The sequence below is a fragment of the Symphalangus syndactylus genome, chromosome 12, assembly GCF_028878055.3.
Source record: "Symphalangus syndactylus isolate Jambi chromosome 12, NHGRI_mSymSyn1-v2.1_pri, whole genome shotgun sequence".
Classification (NCBI taxonomy): Eukaryota; Metazoa; Chordata; class Mammalia; order Primates; family Hylobatidae; genus Symphalangus; species Symphalangus syndactylus.
In genome coordinates this window covers 96,531,553-96,552,123 of record NC_072441.2, presented here as the reverse complement: position 1 = coordinate 96,552,123, position 20,571 = coordinate 96,531,553, and positions in this window count along the sequence as shown.

Sequence of the window (20,571 nt, the reverse complement as noted above, 5' to 3'; positions counted from 1 at the left end):
AGTAGACATCCATATGAAAATGTCAAGTAGTCAGATAGCTAGGTCAGGAATCCAGAGGACGTGTCTAAGCTGGAAATAATAATTTTGGAGTCATCAGCTTATATGTGGCACTTAAAGCCTTGATAATGGGCAAAGCATTAGGTAGACTTGATCAAAATATAAGATGTTCAAGGACTGAGCCTTGGATACAGATTGGGTAGATGAGGAGGAACCAGCAAGGAAAACTGGGAAGAAGTCAGAAAGATATGAGGAAACCCAATCTTGTGTGGTATCCTGGAAATCAAGGCAGGAGGCTGTTTGTAGGAATAGAGTGAGCAACTTTGCCAAATGCTATAAATAAGTCAGAAATTAGAACTTAAAAATAGTTGGATTTAACAGCATGGCTGTCACAGAATGACTATAAGGGAAAAAGCGTCAGTGGATTGGTAAGAGCAGAAACTTTTGAAGAAGGGTTGAGAAGGCCTGGGAGAAGAATTAATGACAACTCTTTAAAGAGAATAATTTTAGACTACAGTTGTCTCATAAGCATCACTATAGAGGCTTGGAGCGAAAAAGAACTATAGCTGAAGTGGAAGTGGAGTCAAGACAGGGTGTTTTGTTTGTTTATTTTGATTTTTACATGAGAGAAAAAATATCAAGTTTGTACACTAATGGGAATGATTCGGTGGAAAGTTTAACACTTAGTATAATATCCAGTGTATCAACTATATATATATTTGCTATTTTCTTAATAATTTGAATTCATAAATGCATGCCCCTAGAAACTGTTTATGTACTCCTGATTCTTTACATTTTCAATTTCGTTATTTCCACTAGGCACTAATCGTATTAGTAATTTGATCTACAGTTAAACTGTTTTCTGGTATGGATGAGAGTAAGAAATAATAAATAATACCTTGTTAGAGCCCATCATAATTATACATTTTTGATAAAAATATGATTTCATTAAGAGTTTTATAAACAGCCATTAGACACAAATTACCTGCCCTTACATTGTAACAGTTTTAAAAAATAACTGTTGATTTCAAAATTAAAATGAAACCTCCCCAGGCATAGACTGAGTCTTCCTCTTCTTTCAACTACTACTGATTAGTAATTTATTTAACCCTGGATGTTTATTCAAAGTTCCAGTGTCAGTAAAGTTGATTTATCCTAAAAGTCTGATATCTGTGGACCCTGATCCCCCATAATGGGAGTGGTATATCAACTTTTTAGGTAATTCAAGAAGTAGCTCCTGCATTGGCAGTCCCTTTCACTGACTTCAGTGTTATCACTTGCTCTTGGTGTTACCTTAACAGTTCCTTCAAGAGAATGTCTTCAACGTTGTGGTTTCCTGCCCAACTGCAGCTTAACTTTATAATAAAACACCCTTCAACCCTTCCTTCCTATTGCTTCTGCCCTTGCCCCAAGCCAAGAGTAGTGAAAACTCTGCTAAGTAATAACTGTAGGATTTCTTTCTTAGCCCGTTGATCTCGACTTTCATTCTGGATATAATAACTTAGGCCACAAAATCATTCACAATTCCCATTGCAAAGCTTTTTATCTCTTTTCTATTAAAAATTTAATATTGTATAAGCTTCTCTGCTACCAGATGCCTCAATTTTACTCTTTTGTAGTCTGTTTTAGTTTTTTGCTTACTGAGATTAACCTCACACATTTGATTTTTTTAATAGTTTTTTTATTATTATTGTACTTTAAGTTTTAGGGTACATGTGCACAATGTGCAGGTTTGTTACATATGTATCCATGTGCCATGTTGGTGTGCTGCACCCATTAACTCGTCATTTGGCATTAGGTGTATCTCCTAATGCTATCCCTCCCCTGTCCCCCCACTCCACAACAGTCCCCGAGGTGTGATGTTCCCCTTCCTGTGTCCATGTATTCTCATTGTTCAATTCCCACCTATGAGTGAGAACATGCGGTGTTTGATTTTTTGACCTTGTGATAGTTTACTGAGAATGATGATTTCCAGTTTCATCCATGTCCCTACAAAGGACATGAACTCATCATTTTTTATGGCTGCATAGTATTCCATGGTGTATATGTGTCACATTTTCTTAATCCAGTCTATCGTTGTTGGACATTTGGGTTGGTTCCAAGTCTTTGCTATTGTGAATAGTGCCGCAATAAACATACGTGTGCATGTGTCTTTATAGCAGCATGATTTATAGTCCTTTGGGTATATACCCAGTAATGGGATGGCTGGGTCAAATGGTATTTCTAGTTCTAGATCCCTGAGGAATCGCCACATTGACTTCCACAATGGTTGAACTAGTTTACAGTCCCACCAACAGTGTAAAAGTGTTCCTATTTCTCCACATCCTCTCCAGCACCTGTTGTTTCCTGACTTTTTAATGATGGCCATTCTAACTGGTGTGAGATGGTATCTCATTGTGGTTTTGATTTGCATTTCTCTGATGGCCAGTGATGATGAGCATTTTTTCATGTGTTTTTTGGCTGCATAAATGTCTTCTTTTGAGAAGTGTCTGTTCATGTCCTTCGCCCACTTTTTGATGGGGTTGTTTGTTTTTTTCTTGTAAATTTGTTTGAGTTCATTGTAGATTCTGGATATTAGCCCTTTGTCAGATGAGTAGGTTGCGAAAATTTTCTCCCATTTTGTAGGTTGCCTGTTCACTCTGATGGTAGTTTCTTTTGCTCTGCAGAAGCTCTTTAGTTTAATTAGATCCCATTCATCAGTTTTGGCTTTTGTTGCCATTGCTTTTGGTGTTTTAGACATGAAGTCCTTGCCCATGCCTATGTCCTGAATGGTAATGCCTAGGTTTTCTTCTAGGGTTTTTATGGTTTTAGGTCTAACATGTAAGTCTTTAATCCATCTTGAATTAATTTTTGTATAAGGTGTAAGGAAGGGATCCAGTTTCAGCTTTCTACATATGGCTAGCCAGTTTTCCCAGCACCATTTATTAAATAGGGAACCCTTTCCCCATTTCTTGTTTTTGTCAGGTTTGTCAAAGATCAGATAGTTGTCGATATGTGGCATTATTTCTGAGGGCTCTGTTCTATAGTTATGCATTTTGAAGAGAACAAGGAATAGCTTTAGACTGCAGTTGCCTCAGAAAGCTTATTTAATGTTTGATAGGGCAAATATTTCTTCCCTGTTTTTTTATTGACAGGTACAGTCACACACCCATGTGTTAGAGCATAACAAGTATAGCTTAAAATTGCTTATAATAGTCACTAACATTTGCTGAGAACTTACTCCATCTCTAGCACTCTGCTAAACATTTGGCACACCTTATCTTACTTGATTCTCTATTTTGCTACTGACAAAACTAAGAATTTGGGGTTACACAGCTAATAAATAGTTGATTAGGGATTTGAATACAATTGATCTGACTCCAGTAGCCACCTACTTAACCACTCAGGAGAGAGTTTGCTCGCAGGATGATGTATAAGGGCAAAACTTGTCCAGCCAAGTCTCAAGGGCAGAGGAGAGAGATCTCTCCTAAAGAAAATAAAGCCTTGGTAGGAAAGAGTTATACTACACTGGAAGTGTAACAGTCCTTTGAAGTTCCATTATTTATCTTAAAATTTGTGATGATTTTGCATTCTGCTTCATAATATATTTATATTGCTTTAATATAAAAGAAATATTTGGCTCTATTAAAGGACAAAAAATATGTAAATATTTACGAACCAGATGACGAACATTGTATGGATGTCAGTTTTCCCCAAATCAATCTACTATTCAATGCAATTCCAGTTAAAATTTCCATAGAGTTTTTGGGCAAAACTTTCTAATACAATTTTTAAATTTAGATAAAAAAATTTTACTTTTAATTTTAAATTTTTAAATTTGTGGCACAAAGACATTCACAGATAGCTAAAACAAGTTAGAAAAAGAAAAACCAAGAGTAAACATTTCCCCTATCAAATATTAAGACATAAGATAAAGCTGTGATAATAAAAAACACTATAGTGTCAATTTAGAGATTAACAACCGGAACAATAGAAAGCTCAGGATCATGTTTATAAATTATGCATCTATATACACACACATACATATGTGTGTATGTATGTGTATATATAAACTATGATCAGATGAGAATAAGGTATATTATTCACAATATGCTGCTGGAAGCTTTTGCTTATTTTACAGAGAAAAATAAAATAAGTTTCCTACCTCACACCATGTATAAAATAGGCTTCTGATACATTAAATGCAAGAAGGAAGAAAAGAAGGGAAAGGGGAAGGGGGAAGGGAGAAAGAAGGAAGGAGGAAGGCAGAAGGGGAAAGAAGGAAGGAGGGAAGGAAGGAAGGAAGGAGGGAAGGAAGGAAGGAAGGAGGGAGGAAAGGAAGGAAGGAAGGGAAAGAAGGAAGACATAGGAAAACATCTTTATTACACCTGGGTGAGGGAAAGATTCCATAACTATATTCCCAAAGAATAACTCACAAAGAAAAATAATCTGATAGATTTTCCTATTTCAAAATTACAGATAAACACAGAGTTGCTGTCTATCTCATTGCCTTATTCATTTTCTTCATAGTGTTTATCACTTTACGATACTGACTAGTTTACTCATTTGATTTGGGGTCTTGTGATCATTTAAAGGTATGCTTCAGGAGGGCAGGTACTTTGCCTTTTGTATTTGCCACTGTAGACACAGTGCCAGAACTGTTTCTGGCATAATATGTGGGCAATAAATGGGTCCTTCGTACATTGTCTTAAGGATTTTTTAAATATTCCTGAATTTTATAGATCCCACCGCTATCTGGGATTCCCTTTCCTTACCATTTTGCAGGTTCTACTGAAACTTCCTCTAACATAACTCATAAAGGGTATCTACAAGACTGCTTATTAGAGAAATTTCAATTTCTACCATGCCTGAAACTCTGATTGAATCCCTATAGGCAACAGTAGAACTATTATGACAATGTCTCTTGAATGCGTCATGTAGAGTTGATCCTTTTAGAGAGACAATATATTAAGGATATAACAAAAACCAAAGAATTGAAAATAGAAGAAAGCATATTTCAGCATAACTCTATAAATTATTTTATCCCATTGCAATTGTCCAGAAAGGAAGCAGGTTGACTTGAGAAGCAGTAAATTATGCATCACTGAATGTGTTTGGGTAGAGTCTGGAGGACCACTTACTAGAAGAAGAGAGAAAAGGTGCAAAGAAATGCTCTTCAAGGTTCCTTCCATCCTCGAGCTCTAAAATCCTTAACCAGTTTTTTCTTATACCCACCTCCTCTCCACAGGACTCTTCCCTTCCCCCTATCAGGAATATTGAAGCAGCATGATGCCAAAAGCAGTTATAAACACTATAAACAATTATTACTCTCAACACTTGATGAGAGACACCAAAAATTAAAGGAACCTTGTACCGTAAAGCAAGCACATTGCAGGGTATTTATTTTTTGGCTCTGGAATACAAAGACGCATAGTCAGAGACACATATTCATCTTCCATTCTTAGTGTCCCATGCCCGCCTCCACTAAGGGAGAAGCTCAGGTGAACATCACGCAAATACTCCATGGTGTGGGCTGAAATTCATAGACAGAAGGGTCAGCACAGAATAAGGCATGCAGCCTCCCATCCCTTGAAATTCTGTGGAGATGCTTGGTCATGCACAACTGAACACATTAAGAGTTTTGCTCTAGTTTTACTCTGTCTACAAGAGAGGTCCTACTCCCTGTTGCTCTTCTTTTTTAAAAAATAAGGATCCCATGAGAGTGGCCTTAGAAGTAGGAGGCAAAAGTTCTGAGAATGGGTACCAGATGCTCGGGAGTTGCATTCCCATACTGATAGCACCTAGGCACCTTGTGGGAAGCTGAGGCTGCATCTGAGGCCTCTCCACCTGGCAGGATCTCCCAATCCCATCCCTCTACTCCCCACCTCCCACCTACCCTCCTAACCCTGGCTCGAGAGCTCATTGCCAGGAATCCCCAAGAGGGCCTCAGGACCCCGTGATAGACAATCCCACTCATCTCCCCACCCTGCTCTCTGCCTCCCCATCCCAGTCAGCTCTCTGACTTACGCTATAGAGCCTAGTGATGCTTACACTATAGAACTCTCTGGCACTATGAGCACTTGCACATCACTTACCTTATTTAATCCTCCTAAGAGCCTTGTAAGGAAAAACAGCAGGTATGATCACGTCCATTGTATTCATGAACAGACTGAGATGCAGACAAGATAAAGTGACTTGCCTAAGTCATCCAACTATGTGGCAAAGCCAGGACTTGAGGTAGACCATCAGAACCCACATCTCATGCATTCACCTCCAAAATATATACCTCATCAGGTTGCCAGACAATGATGCCATCCATGCCAGAGCAACTGTAAAATGAATGGTTATCCATGCCTCATTAGCTCTGGAAAGAAGGGCAGCATGCCAGAATTCTCTAAAACCTAAAGAAGTAAGAACACGCTCCCACCAGAGAGTAATTCCCACCAGAACAGCTCTCCTTGAGATGTGTCACCTTCACACATAAGCACCGCCTAAGACCAATTATTGGCCATCTGGGGAAATAACACACAACAGGTGCAGAGTAAGACTGAGATGATTAGATTACCCCCTCCGCTTTCCCTAGATTACAGGGTAATGAGTATATCAGAAGAGAAAGTGATTTTTCTCAATCTTTGCTGGTGGATTACATGTGAAAGTACAATCACAGCAACCACAGTTCCTGCACCTAACTCAGAAGTGGGACAGGATATAGAGACATCAGAGAGAAGAGAGAATGACTACTTAAGTGGAGCTCTTCAGAGGTGACACAGGCGAAATATGCCCTGGTTGCCCAATATTCTCCTTGCTTCATAAGGAGAAGGTAAGCTTAGCCATCCAGTTTTAGTGGCAGAGCCTGAGATGCCTGTGTTTGAATCAGGAAACTGTCTTGATATTACTTGACTTGTATCAATGGCCTGGGGCCTGCACTCATTCTGCCACTAACTGGCTGTGTGGTGATAAATATAGTAAAATCAAAAGGACATTGGATTAGAAGTTAGGAGACCTGGGTGACTGTGACCCCTGGAAAAGTTGCTGCCCCTCTCAGGGCACTGATTTCTTCATCTATGAAATGAGGGAGTTAAACATAACGATCTCCAACTTTCCGTTAAGTTCTGAAATGCAAAGTCATTTTCTACACCATGGAAAATTAGATGGCTAAACTTGTTTTCTAAAAAATCCTTTTTGGTCTTAACATTTTAAAGTTTCATAAATATATTTTCTGAGTCATTTCTTTCTTGGGATAAACATGTGGTCCCTAGTATTCCAAATGATACCTCTGCAGTAAACATATGCTCTGTGGATTGTACTGAATTAGGAAATTGTTGTGGTCAGTAGGGCCACCCACTAGTTCATATGCCATCTTCACGCAAATTATAAAAAGGCATCCCCTCTGGCCAGACACCTTGGAAAAGTGTGTCTTTCTGCGCAGAAGTAGTCACATAGAGGCCTAAAAGAGCAGTGCTTAGGCTGAATTTCAGCTTCCTCCTGCCTCCTCAGCTGGATACACTTATACAATGTACAAACTGCTCAACTAAACACAGCAGCCCTAATAGAGTGTAAAATACCGAAGACTTCTGTTTCAAGCCATACTCAAACTTTCTGAGGAAAATGATGAAAAGTTATAGCTGGCAGCATTCTATGTTCTCTGAGCTTGGCATAGACTGTGCTGAGGACTGAATGGTTGCAATGCTGATTTTACTATTGATGCCCTAAAGGATGAACAGAGCACTATCAATCATCACTCTGGCAAAAAGAAAAATCAGAATGCAATCTCCAACGGTCCATGATTAAAACATTAATCTGATTAACCCACAGAAGAAATAAGTTACTCCATACATTAAGCTTCTTTTCAAATAGATTTTAAGCTCCTTGGAACAGTGGTTTCTTGTTCACTTCTATACCTCCAGAATGGACTACAGTGCCAGGCATGAAATAGGTGTTCAATAAACAACTACTGACTGAACTCACTATATGAAGTTGATTGATTCAAATACCCCAAGAATGGATATTTGTGTCACACAAATGAAACATGATGAAGTTAAAGTAGAATTAGGAAAAGTCAACCTAGAGCACTGGTTCTCAATCTTTTTTTAAAAAAATCACCAGGTGATCCTGACACATCTCCCTACTCTGCACCCCTCTCCTCCAAAGTCTTAGGATACAAAATCAATGTACAAAAATCACAAGCATTCTTGTACACCAATCACAGACAAACAGAGAGCCAAATCATGAGTGAACTCCCATTCACAATTGCTTCAAAGAGAATAAAATACCTAGGAATCCAACTTACAAGGGATGTGAAGGACCTCTTCAAGGAGAACTACAAACCACTGCTCAATGAAATAAAAGAGGATACAAACAAATGGAAGAACATTCCATGCTCATGGGTTGGAAGAATCAATATCGTGAAAATGGCCATACTGCCCAAGGTAATTTATAGATTCAATGCCATCCCCATCAAGCTACCAATGACTTTCTTCACAGAATTGGAAAAAACTACTTTAAAGTTCATATGGAACCAAAAAAGAGCCCGCATCGCCAAGTCAATCCTAAGCCAAAAGAACAAAGCTGGAGGCATCACGCTACCTGACTTCAAACTATACTACAAGGCTATAGTAACCAAAACAGCATGGTACTGGTACCACAACAGAGAAATAGATCAATGGAACAGAACAGAGCCCTCAGAAACAATGCCACATATCTACAACTATCTGATCTTTGACAAACCTGACAAAAACAAGCAATGGGATAAGGATTCCCTATTTAATAAATGGTGCTGGGAAAACTGGCTAGCCATATGTAGAAAGCTGAAACTGGATCCCTTCCTTACACCTTATACAAAAATTAATTCAAGGTAGATTAAAGACTTACATGTTAGACCTAAAACCATAAAAATCCTAGAAGAAAACCTAGGCAATACCATTCAGGACATAGGCATGGGCAAGGACTTCATGTCTAAAACATCAAAAGAAACGGCAACAAAAGCCAAAATTGATGAATGGGATCTAATTAAACTAAAGAGCTTCTGCACAGCAAAAGAAACTACCATTAGAGTGAACAGGCAACCTAAAAAATGGGAGAAAATTTTCGCAACCTACTCATCTGACAAAGGGCTAATATCTAGAATCTACAATGAACTCAAATTTACAAGAAAATAACGAACAACCCCATCAAAAAGTGAGCAAAGGACGTGAACAGACACTTCTCAAAAGAAGACATTTATGCAGCCAAAAAACACATGAAAAAATGCTCATCATCACTGGCCATCAGAGAAATGCAAATCAAAACCACAATGAGATACCATTTCACACCAGTTAGAATGGCCATCATTAAAAAGTCAGGAAACAGGTGCTGGAGAGGATGTGGAGAAATAGGAACACTTTTACACTGTTGGTGGGACTGTAAACTAGTTCAACCATTGTGGAAGTCAATGTGGCGATTCCTCAGGGATCTAGAACTAGAAATACCATTTGACCTAGCCATCCCATTACTGGGTATATACCCAAAGGACTATAAATCATGCTGCTATAAAGACACATGCGCACGTATGTTTATTGCGGCACTATTCACAATAGCAAAGACTTGGAACCAACCCAAATGTCCAACAACAATAGACTGGATTAAGAAAATGTGACACATATACACCATGGAATACTATGCAGCCATAAAAAATGATGAGTTTATGTCCTTTGTAGGGACATGGATGAAACTGGAAACCATCATTCTCAGTAAACTATCGCTAGGACAAAAAACCAAATGCCGCATGTTCTCACTCATAGATGGGAATTGAACAATGAGAACACATGGACACAGGAAGGGGAACATCACACTCCAGGGACTGTTGTGGGGTGGGGGGAGGGGGGAGGGACAGCATTCGGAGATATACCTAATGCCAAATGACGAGTTAATGGGTGCAGCACACCAACATGGCACATGGATACATATGTAACAAAACTGCACATTGTGCACATGTACCCTAAAACTTAAAGTATAATAATAATAATTTAAAAATAAATAAATAAATAAATAAAAATAAAAATAAAAAATAAAAATAAAAATAAATTGCATTTCCACTTGTGGATTAAGAAAGGGGAAAAAAAAAATCACCAGGTGATCCTGACACATGTCTTCCTACTCCGCACCTCCCTCCTCCACCACTTGAGAACTCTTAAAGGGTTAAGATTTTCTACACACCAATTCTGAAGGTCCTCCTTGCAGCTTACACAAACCTAAACAGAGTACAGAGGAATGATTCTTCTCAACCTTGAGGGGCAAGTTTCCTTGTTAGATTTAAGCCCCATCCCCCACCCCCTACCACTCTGATTGAGGACTTTGATGACAACATGTACAGCAATAAGGCCCTTTGGGGATTTGTATTGTCACCAATGGTTATTTATTGGTTCATGTCATCAGTTGAGGAAAAAGTAAATTTGATAATAGTGTCTCTCTTTACATATTTTTTTAAAACACAGAAAATTTCAATTTGAAGAAAAGTACAGAGAATAAAATCGCAAATATCAATGTACTGTCTACTCAGAATTAACAAATGACACTGTGCCTTATTTGCTTCAGATATTTTGTAAAGTAATATAAGATCTACAGCCTTCAGGATCTACATCCCCCATCCTATTTCCTGTCCTCCCTGGGCAGAGGCAAGCACTATCCAGCAGTTGATGGATGTTTTTGTTGTTTGTGTTTTATGTTTTGCTCCTAATGGAATGGTATCAGAATTCTTATTTCCCCTGTCCTCCCAAAACTTGATAGTGCTAGCCTTATGTTTTTGCCAATCTGATCATTGTGAAATAGTATCTCATTGTTTTCACTTGCATTTCTCTAACTACTAGGAAGTTTGAGCATTTTTGATATATTTGGGTTGGCCATTCAAACTTCCTTTTCAGTGAATGGTCCTTTCATATGTTTTGTCCATTTTCCCACTAGGTCGTTAGATTTTTCTTATTGATTTTTAATAATTCTTTAATATTCTGGATACAAATCCTATAGATGTATTTTTTTTTTGAGACAGAGTCTCACTCTGTTGCCCAGGCTGCAGTGCAGTGACTTGATCTCGGCTCACTGCAACCTCTGCCTTCTGGGTTCAAACAATTCTCCTGCCTCAGCCTCCTGAGTAGCTGGGACTACAGGCATGTGCCACCACGCCCAGCTAATTTATGTATTTTTAGTAGAGACAGGGTTTCACCATATTGGCCAGGCTGGTCTCAAACTTCTGACCTCAGATGATCCCCCCACCTCAGCCTTCAAAGTGCTGGGATTACAAGCATGAGCCACCAAGCCCGGCCTATTTTCTCAGTTATATGGAAGTAATGGAGAAGTTTTACATTGAAGTTTTCAAACTATTTGATGTTTTTCTTTGTCATTTATCACTGTGTAACATAAAAACCATGGTATAACATCAAAGTATTATATTTTGATTGAAAGGTTTTTCATATATAGCCACTTTATCTGGAATTTTTTTTGAAGTATATTATGAGGTAAGGATCTATTTTTATATTTTTCAGTATGGAAAGGTAGTTTTCTCTATACATTTATAGCTAATCCAGTATTTTTCAGACTCTATATTTGTAATATATTAATGGTACTTTTTTTAAATTAGTGGATTCTAACTACCGTTTTTTAAAAAACTAAATTATATAGAAAATATTAGACTACATTTCATATAGTAAAGGTAAACAGTGTTTACAGAACATCTACACACATATGGTTTGGTTGAGTACTGAAACATAAAATAAAATATATTTTTTTCTGTGGGTTATGACTGAAAATGTTTAGAGTACACTAAAAGATGTCAATTATTTCTCCCATTTATTTGTTACACCATTTCTATGACATATCATGGTCTTATATGTGATTAGGTTTGCTTCTGGCCTATCTATTCAATTCTGTGGACTTTATTTAATATAGTGCTAATATCATGGTATTTTATTTGTATGGCCTGTTAACATCTTCTTCATGTTATCCTTTAAACCGGTCTTGATTTCTTGACTATCTTTCCATGTGAATTTTAGATACTCTTTGCCTAAATATAACAAAACTTTTATATTTTGATTAAAGCCGCTTTGAATATATTCATTAGTTTGGGGAGAATAGACATATTTATAATATTAAATCTTGATCTAGCTTTCCTTGATTTGGGTTTATTTTTATATCCTCCAATATTTTCTGTGTGGGTTTTGTCCACGTTTAGGTATATATTTAACAAACACTTGTATGTACCAAGCCACTATTCTAAGCACTTCATAAATCATTAATTCATTTAAGACTCACAACAACCTTATGAAATATAACTATTATTTTCTCCCATTCTATTGTCATGTTACAAATGAGGAAACTTAAGCACAGAGAGGTTAGCTAATTTTCTTAAGGTCACACATCTTGAAAGTATAACAGTCAGAATTTGAATCCAGGCAACTCGGTCCCAGAGTTCTTGTGCTCATCCAATATGCCATGCTGTCTCTCCAAACATTTTGTCAGATTCATTTCTAAGTACCTCATTGCTTTAATGAAAACAATAGCCAGATTGATTGGGATGTTTATCTCTGTGGTCAATTTTTATAATAATTCTATAAGTAAATATTTCTTATGTGTTGAGTGTAAATTTTAATATATGAGATCAAGGTTGTTACTTGCACTGATGTATCTTATACATGTATTTCTTCGCGATGTTTTATCTGCGTGATCTGGAAGAGATGTGTTGAAATTCCTTACTATGATTCTGGATTTGTCAATTTCTCCATATAATGCTCACGTGTGTGTGTGTGCGCGCGTGCGCACGCATGTGCACGTACATACCAATTTTACTAGATGCATATGGGTTCACAGTTGTTACATGTTTAGACACTTTTCCCATCACTTTTCATCCAGTAAAATCAGTTTGTATACATCTAACTATTTCTTTCCTCAAATTCAGTTTTGTTTGATAGTCAAAATACAGTGATGTTTTAAAATGTGGGCTTTGAAGACAAATGGAGGGGCTTGGATTCCAGCTTGACACTTGCCAACTACATGAGCTTAGCACTAACCACAGTGCCTGGCTCTAGAAATGTTGGTTGTTGCTAGACTGCTATTGCTTTCTAGGCTTTTATTTGCTAGGTTACTGGCACATCTTTTCCAATCTTTGTCTTTCAACTTATTTTTATCATTATGTTTTTAAAAGTGTGTTTGTAAGTAGCAAATAACTGAATTTTTAATCTACTCTTTTAATAGATAGGGTTACTCCATTTATATTGTCATTATTGACAAACTTTTTTATATCAAGAGCTGACAAATTATGGCCCATGGGAAAAACATAGCCCAGCATGTGCTATTGTATATAATATTTTAGTGAAACATAGCCACTCTCAGCCATCTAGGATAGTTGCTTTTATCCTTCAACCAGTAAAGCTGAATCGCTGCAATAAGGATATTACCTGCAAAGCAAAATCATTTATTATTTGGCCTTTTACAAAAAAGCTTGCTGACCCCAGATTTATACCATCTTACCTTTTCTTTTAGACGTGATTTCTTCTATTTTTCCCCCTTGTCCCGTATTCATTGGGTGAATCAAGTCGTATTTACTATCTTAATTTCCCTCTACTAATTTAAAAGTTGTGCATTCTATTTCTAGTATTTTAGTGGTCATTCTTACGTTTTAACATGAATATTTTTGTTTTTAAAATTACTTTATTGAGATGTAACATACAATAACTTGCACATAAAGTGTACAATTTGATAGGTTTTGACATATATATATATATATACCCATGAAGTTAAAATCAAGAAAATAAACATATCCATCACTCCCAAAATTTCCTCATGCATAACCCTCCTTCTCATCCTTCCCTGCCCCCAAGTCCCCAAACTATAAATGGTTTGCTTTCTGCAAGTATAGATTAGTTTGCATTTCCTAGAGGTTAGTATAAATTGACTCATACATTATACACTCTTGTTTCTGACTTTTTTCACTCAGTTTTTGTTTTTCTGTTTGTTTGTTTGTTTGTTTGTTTGTTTGTTTGTTTTTTGAGACAGAGTCTCGCTCTGTCGCCCAGGCTGGAGTGCAGTGGCGCGATCTCGGCTCACTGCAAGTTCCACCTCCCGGGTTCACGCCATTCTCCTGCCTCAGCCTCCCGAGTAGCTGGGACTACAGGCGCCCGCCACCAAGCCTGGCTAATGGTTTTTTTTTTGGATTTTTTGTAGAGACGGGGTTTCACCGTGTCAGCCAGGATGGTCTCTATCTCCTGACCTCGTGATCCGCCCACCTTGGCCTCCCAAATTGCTGGGATTACAGGCGTGAGCCACCATGCCAGGCCCACTCGATATTATTATGAGCATGGAATTGTTGCATGTATTTGTAGTTCATTTCTTTTTTTTTATTTTAGTATATATTGCCATAAAAAATAAGGACATTTTCACCTAACCACAATACTATTGTTACATATGACAAAATTAACAGTAATTTCTTAACATTATTGAATGCAAAAGTCTTTATTCGAATTCCCCTATTAGTAATCAAAATGTTTCTGCAGTTTGTTTTCCTTTTTTTTTTAAATTTTACTTTAAGTTCTGGGATACATGTGCTGAACGTGAAGGTTTGTTACATAGTATACATGTGCCATGGTTTGCCGCACCTATCAACACATCATCTAGGTTTTAAGCTACGCATGCATTAGGTATTTGTCCTAATGCTCTCCGTCTCCTTTACCCCCACTTCCCGACAGACCCTGGTGTGTGATGTTCCCCTCCCTGTGTCCGTGTTTTCTCATTGTTAGTTCATTTCTTTTTATTTCTTAGTAATCTTCTGTTGTATAGATAAACCATAATTATTTAACTGTGATGGAAATCTGTGTATTTTCCACTTTGAGACTGTTAAAAATAAAGCTGCTATAAATATACAGGTATTGATATTGACATATTTTCTTTTTGTCTTGGGCAAAAACCTAGAAGTGGAATCACTGAATTATATTGTGGGTGCATGTTTAACTTTTTAAAAATTGTCGAACTGTTTTCCAAAGTCGTACCATTTATATTACCACCATCAGTGTGTCGGAGTTCCAGTTTTTCTACATTCCTGTCAAGACTTGATGTGGTCAGGCTTTTTAATTTTAGCCACTTATTAGGTAGGTAGTGGTATTTCATTGTGATATCAATTTGCATTTTCTTAATAGCTACTGATAACACCCCTTTTCATGTGCTTATTTGTCATCCTTATATCTTCCTTAGTGAAGTAGCTGTTTAAACCTTTTACCCATTGAGGGAAAGAGAGACTTGTTTTGTTTATTTGTTTTATTCAACCTGCATATTGGCTTAAGAAAATCTACATATTAGTGAATCCTCTATAGTCCTTCCTGCTAAGACAAGAATTTTAGAACTTTACTTCTAGTCTTAAAAGTTCCATCTTCTGTGCCATCACAGTATAATATTTTAGTTCCACCTAGTTTTTAACCATCTGTCTTAAAAATAATTAATCCTTTTTGTACATCAATACTTAATTTGGAATTACCAGCATATCACCAGATTTTTAGCCTCAGTTGTTCCTCACATCCCAATCCCTCCTTCTGGTTTAATTTTTTTTCTCCAGGAGTAATATTTATTAGTTCTTTCACTGGAGTAACTAGGAAATTAAGTTTTTGTATCTCTGAAAATGTCACTATTTGCCTCACATTTGTATGCTTATGTAACTGTGTGACTTCAGGTTGACATAAACGTTTTATTCTCATTTTGAAGACATCTTTTTATAATATTGATATAGTTTGGATGTTTGTACCTGCCCAAATCTCAGTTGAATTGTAATCCCCAATGCTAAAGGTGGGCCTGGTGGGAGATGTTTGGATCATGGGGGCAGATCCCTCATGGCTTGGTGCTGTCTTCATGATAGTGAATTCTGGTGAGATTTCGTTGTTTAAATGTGTGTGGCACCTCTCCCCACAAACACTCTCTCGCAAACTCTCTCTCTCTCTCTCTCCTTTCTTGCCACATTATGTGCCTGCTCCCCCTTTGCCTTCTGCCACGATTGGAGGCTTCCTGAGGCCCCCGCTAGAAGCAGATGCCACTGTGCTTCCTGAACAGCCTGCCAATTAGATCTCTTTTCTTATAAATGTCCCAGCCTCAGGTATTTCTTTATAGTACTTCAAGAATTACCTAATACAGATATCAACTAGTGCTTATTGTTTTTATAAAAAATCGTTGCTTGTGAAATTTTCTGTTATCTTCTAAGAAATGTATCTTTTCTTTCTAGTAGCTTTTAAGAATTTTCCCTCTGTCTTTGATGTTTTCCACTTCTACTACAATATGTCTGAGTGTAGAAATTTTTAAATTCATTCTGCTTGGAACTGAATGCATTTCTTCAATCTGAAAACTCATCTCTCATTAGTTTTGTTAAATTCTCAGCCATCATCACTGATATTTCTTCTCCTTTATTGCATCTAGTCTCTCTGTCTGGAGCTCCTATTAGAAATATGTTGGACCTTCTCATTCTATCTTCCATCTTTCTTAACCTCTCTTCTACATTTTCCACATTTTCCTTACCTGTTCTGTATTCTAACTAATTTCTTCGAGCTAAATTCCTATTTGCCTATTTTCTTTTCAAATATGTCTAGTTGATGTTTAATCTGTCTGTTGAGGTTTCTTTAAATTATCATTCTCAATATGTTTGTTTAGCTCTTTCTAAATTTTTTCTTTATATCCTTTCTTCATTTATTTTTTTAATTTTTGTTTTTTTTTTTTTTTTAGACAGGGTCTTGCTCTGCCATTCAGGCTGGAGTGCATTGGTGCAATCTTGGCTCACTGCAACCTCCACCTCCCAGGCTCAAGTGATTCTCCTGCTTCAGCCTTCTGAGTAGCTGGGGCTACAGGGGCACACCACCATGCCCAGCTAATTTTTTTGTATTTTTAGTAGAGACAGGGTTTCACCATGTTGGCCAGTCTGGTCTCAAACTCCTGACCTCAGGTGATCTGCCTGCCTTGACCTCCCAAAGTGCTGGGATTACAGGCATAAGTCACCACACCCAGCCCATTTACTTTACTATTTTTATTGTTATTTTAAAAATAACTCCCTGGAGACTACTCTATTTTCTATGTTCTGTATTCCCTCGAGTTTTGTTTTCTCATTTACTGTGTTTGTCATCTCTTTCTCTCTCTCTCTCTCTCTCTCTGTTTCTCTCTCCCTGTTGGTCATGGGGTTCTATCTATATTGTGTACTTTATGTAAGTAAATGAACTTTCTGACATATGCTTTCTTCTGAAGGAGCACCTTCTCTTGCTGTCTGTGGTGAAGAGGTCCTCATGGAACAGTGTCACATTGGCCTTTGCTGGTATCCCACTAGTTTCACTATTGTTTGATTTGTGGAGATTTTTTGTTGTTGCTACTGTTGGTTTATTTGCTTACAGTTTCAACACCATACAGGTAGTATAAATTAGGGTTGTATACCTTCTCCCAACAGAGGTTTAACATTTTGATTTTTCTTAGGTCACCCTTTTTCAATATACTTCCCAAAATATGTGACCCACTGGCACGCTTGTTCCAGACTGTCAAAGAGATATTTTCCAGTCTATTTTATGGATGGGGCATTTGCCCTGCCTGGCTTTGTGTAAAGAGGTCATTTTCAACTTCTCACTTCATAGGAGGCTGAGACCTCCTGCTGTCTCTCCACCCATGAAAATCACAGCCCTCACCCCACTTGTAAGGTCTACACCTGCTTCTCTGGGTGCTGTGCCCTATTCAGCTTCAGCTCCTGCACACTGTTCAGTCTTTAAGTTCACTCTCAATTCTAGCACCTCCAGATTTCCTTTCCCTAGTTTTGAATCCAGAAATTAATTACTTCACATTATATTGTATTATCTTATATTTTACTCAGCACTTCCATGTACTTGAAATGGAGGGGATCTGTATACATCAGTTTCATCTGCTGTATTGACTGGAAGTGATCTAAACATTGGTTCTTAAATTTAATGTATACATAAATCCTTAACTTTATTATTATTTTATTTCTGTTATTCAAAAATGGTCTTATAAAATGGATAGAATTAATAATGTTAGTCCATGTCTACAAAATAACTATGTGAATATTGCTTATGATGTGGGTCCTCTCTCTGATTACCAGATTAGAGTCACCTGCTCTTTCAAGTTATTAATAGATGAGTTTTATTTTTTCATACTTTGTTTCTTACGAAATCTCTTCAGAATCTAAGAATTTAAAGATCCAGATTCAGAGTATTTGTTAATTCCAAACATTTTCTCAAGGTTAGAATTAGCTTATGGCACATATAAAATGTGATTCAATTTATATAATATTCAAAATTAAATTTGCACATAGACTTCTCTCATAAGTAGAGAGTACCTTGATTTGTTGAAGGCCACTGGTTCTGGTTTCAAGAGACAAGACCTTGGCTTGTGTATAGATTCACTGCTACACACATACTTACAAGGTTTTCTGCGGTCAAGGAACTCCTTGAGTCCTGGAGTCTGAAAGGATTAAACACCCAGTATTTGTCTAGCACATATAAGCACTGACAATGCAAATTGTCCAAAGTTTCAGTACAACAGTCAGCAAGCAAAAAGAGTTGGCAGAAAAGGGAGATGGGCCTAATCAAGCTGCTGTGAAGTAGCTAAATTGTATTCCACCAGATAAGAGGCTTTGCAGTTCTTTATGATAACAAAATCACCTTCCTCCTGCAACCTTGTGGTCATAACCTGTCCCTCTGACCTCCAGGTTTAGGTTAAAGCCTCAAATTCCACAGCCTTTTTAAAGTCAAAACTCTGGTTTCTGCAACTCCCTAGTTTCTGCAAATTCCTCTCTAGTTTCTGCAAATTCTAGTTTCTGCAAGCTCTCTAGTTTCTGCAAATTCTTAGAGACTCCTCCTTTCTTGTCATATTTTCTGCCTCCATCTCCTACCTCTAAATATACTGTTTCTGTTTCAACTCCATATCTGTGCTGACAAGACACACTCAGCTCCTCAGATTTCTGCAAATATATGTGTGTATACGAGATATATATATATATATATATATGTATATATATATATATATAATCTCATTCCCATCAAGAACTTGGAAGATCAGTAACTTTTCTGATTTTCAGGGAAGTAGGGGATGAAAGGATGGTATCACATCATATAGCCCACAGTCTTCCATCAGGTCACTCTTGGTCCCTTTTTTCTCCCTTAGCACCCCTCCTTTTCAAAGCAAAATGCATTCTACTCTTTATCTCATCCTTACAAGTTAGAAGAGCAAGTGTTATTCCTTGCACATGCCCTGGAATCTCACAATTCAGCTCAAGCAATTTATCAAAGTATTTCTGCCAAACAAATAAATATAGTATTTTCTCTAAAAGGAATCAGTCTGAATATTTTTCTTCACCTCATTGTACCCATATTTGGGATTGATACTGGGACAGAGTCTAAGTGCACATTGGAAGAGTTCTCAATGGAGAGTGATGAACTCAACCACGTGCACGCAGCCTCATATAAATTTACTTTTACTTCCATCTACTTCCCCTTTTCAGGTATTAGCATGAAAGAGAGAACCAAAAAAAAGGGAGATTTTTCCATGTCATTTGGTATGGTAAGTTAGGAAGCAGAATATTTTGTGATGGAACGTGTTTCTTTTAGGCAAATATGCTGGACTTGAGCAATGTGGTTTTCAGCCCTCCTGAACATGAAGCGAGGAGGCATCCTGCATCATTCATCCAGCCCCCTTAAATTAAAGCCCTCCACATAGAAAGTCTTAAAAAGCCACAGAAGAGAATGAGGGGGAGTCAGGAAAGAACGTAGTGACATTTGCAAGGGGCCCAAGGGTTGTGACAATTACAGATTAAAATAGAAGAGCTGGGTTGAGTGAGAGGAAAACCCACCACAGTGATAGTAGAGCGTTATTGTTCTTTTCCCCCATGATGACATATACTAACATATACAAGTACCCGTTCACGTGGTCACACCCACAACTGACTGCAGAGAAAGCCACAGAGTCTTCAACTGTCGCTCCCCACTGCCTACTAAAGGACGGATCTCAGCAGTGAGAAAAGAGTAGGAGGAGCTGTGACCCGGGCCCCCTGCTCCCAGGCAAGCATGTGAGGCATGTGAAGGGGAGGAACTGCAGGAGAGGTTAGGTGCAGGAGGGCAGGGGGCACCTGTGGGGTCTCACACAGGTGAGGTTTATTTCTGTCTCTAAAGGCTGGGCTCATCCTGTACGCTTTCCAAGGATATTCATGTCTCCCAGCCCCAAGGCCTGGTGTGTAATCACCAAACCTATTTTGTCCAAGAAGCAGAGAATAAAAATGAGCAGCCACAGGAAGTTGCACCTTTAAAATGTATTCCTGCAACTACACTTTCAGTCTGAAGGTTTTGAATTCATTTCACAGATCAGCTGAGATACTACATGTATTGAGACAATGAGCTGATGAGAAAAATAAAGCCTGAAGAGTAAAGAGAATGATTTAAAAGAAAGGAAAATTCCCTAATCCTAGAAATTACTGAAGACTGTTTTCTTTTCCTCTAGTACCCTTTCCATTCATTATGTCTTCTGTGATTTTCAAAACAACTCTGTAAGATAAGCAGTCCTTGAAAAAAGGGAGAGATGGCACATTCACTTTTGGCTGTATGGCCAGTG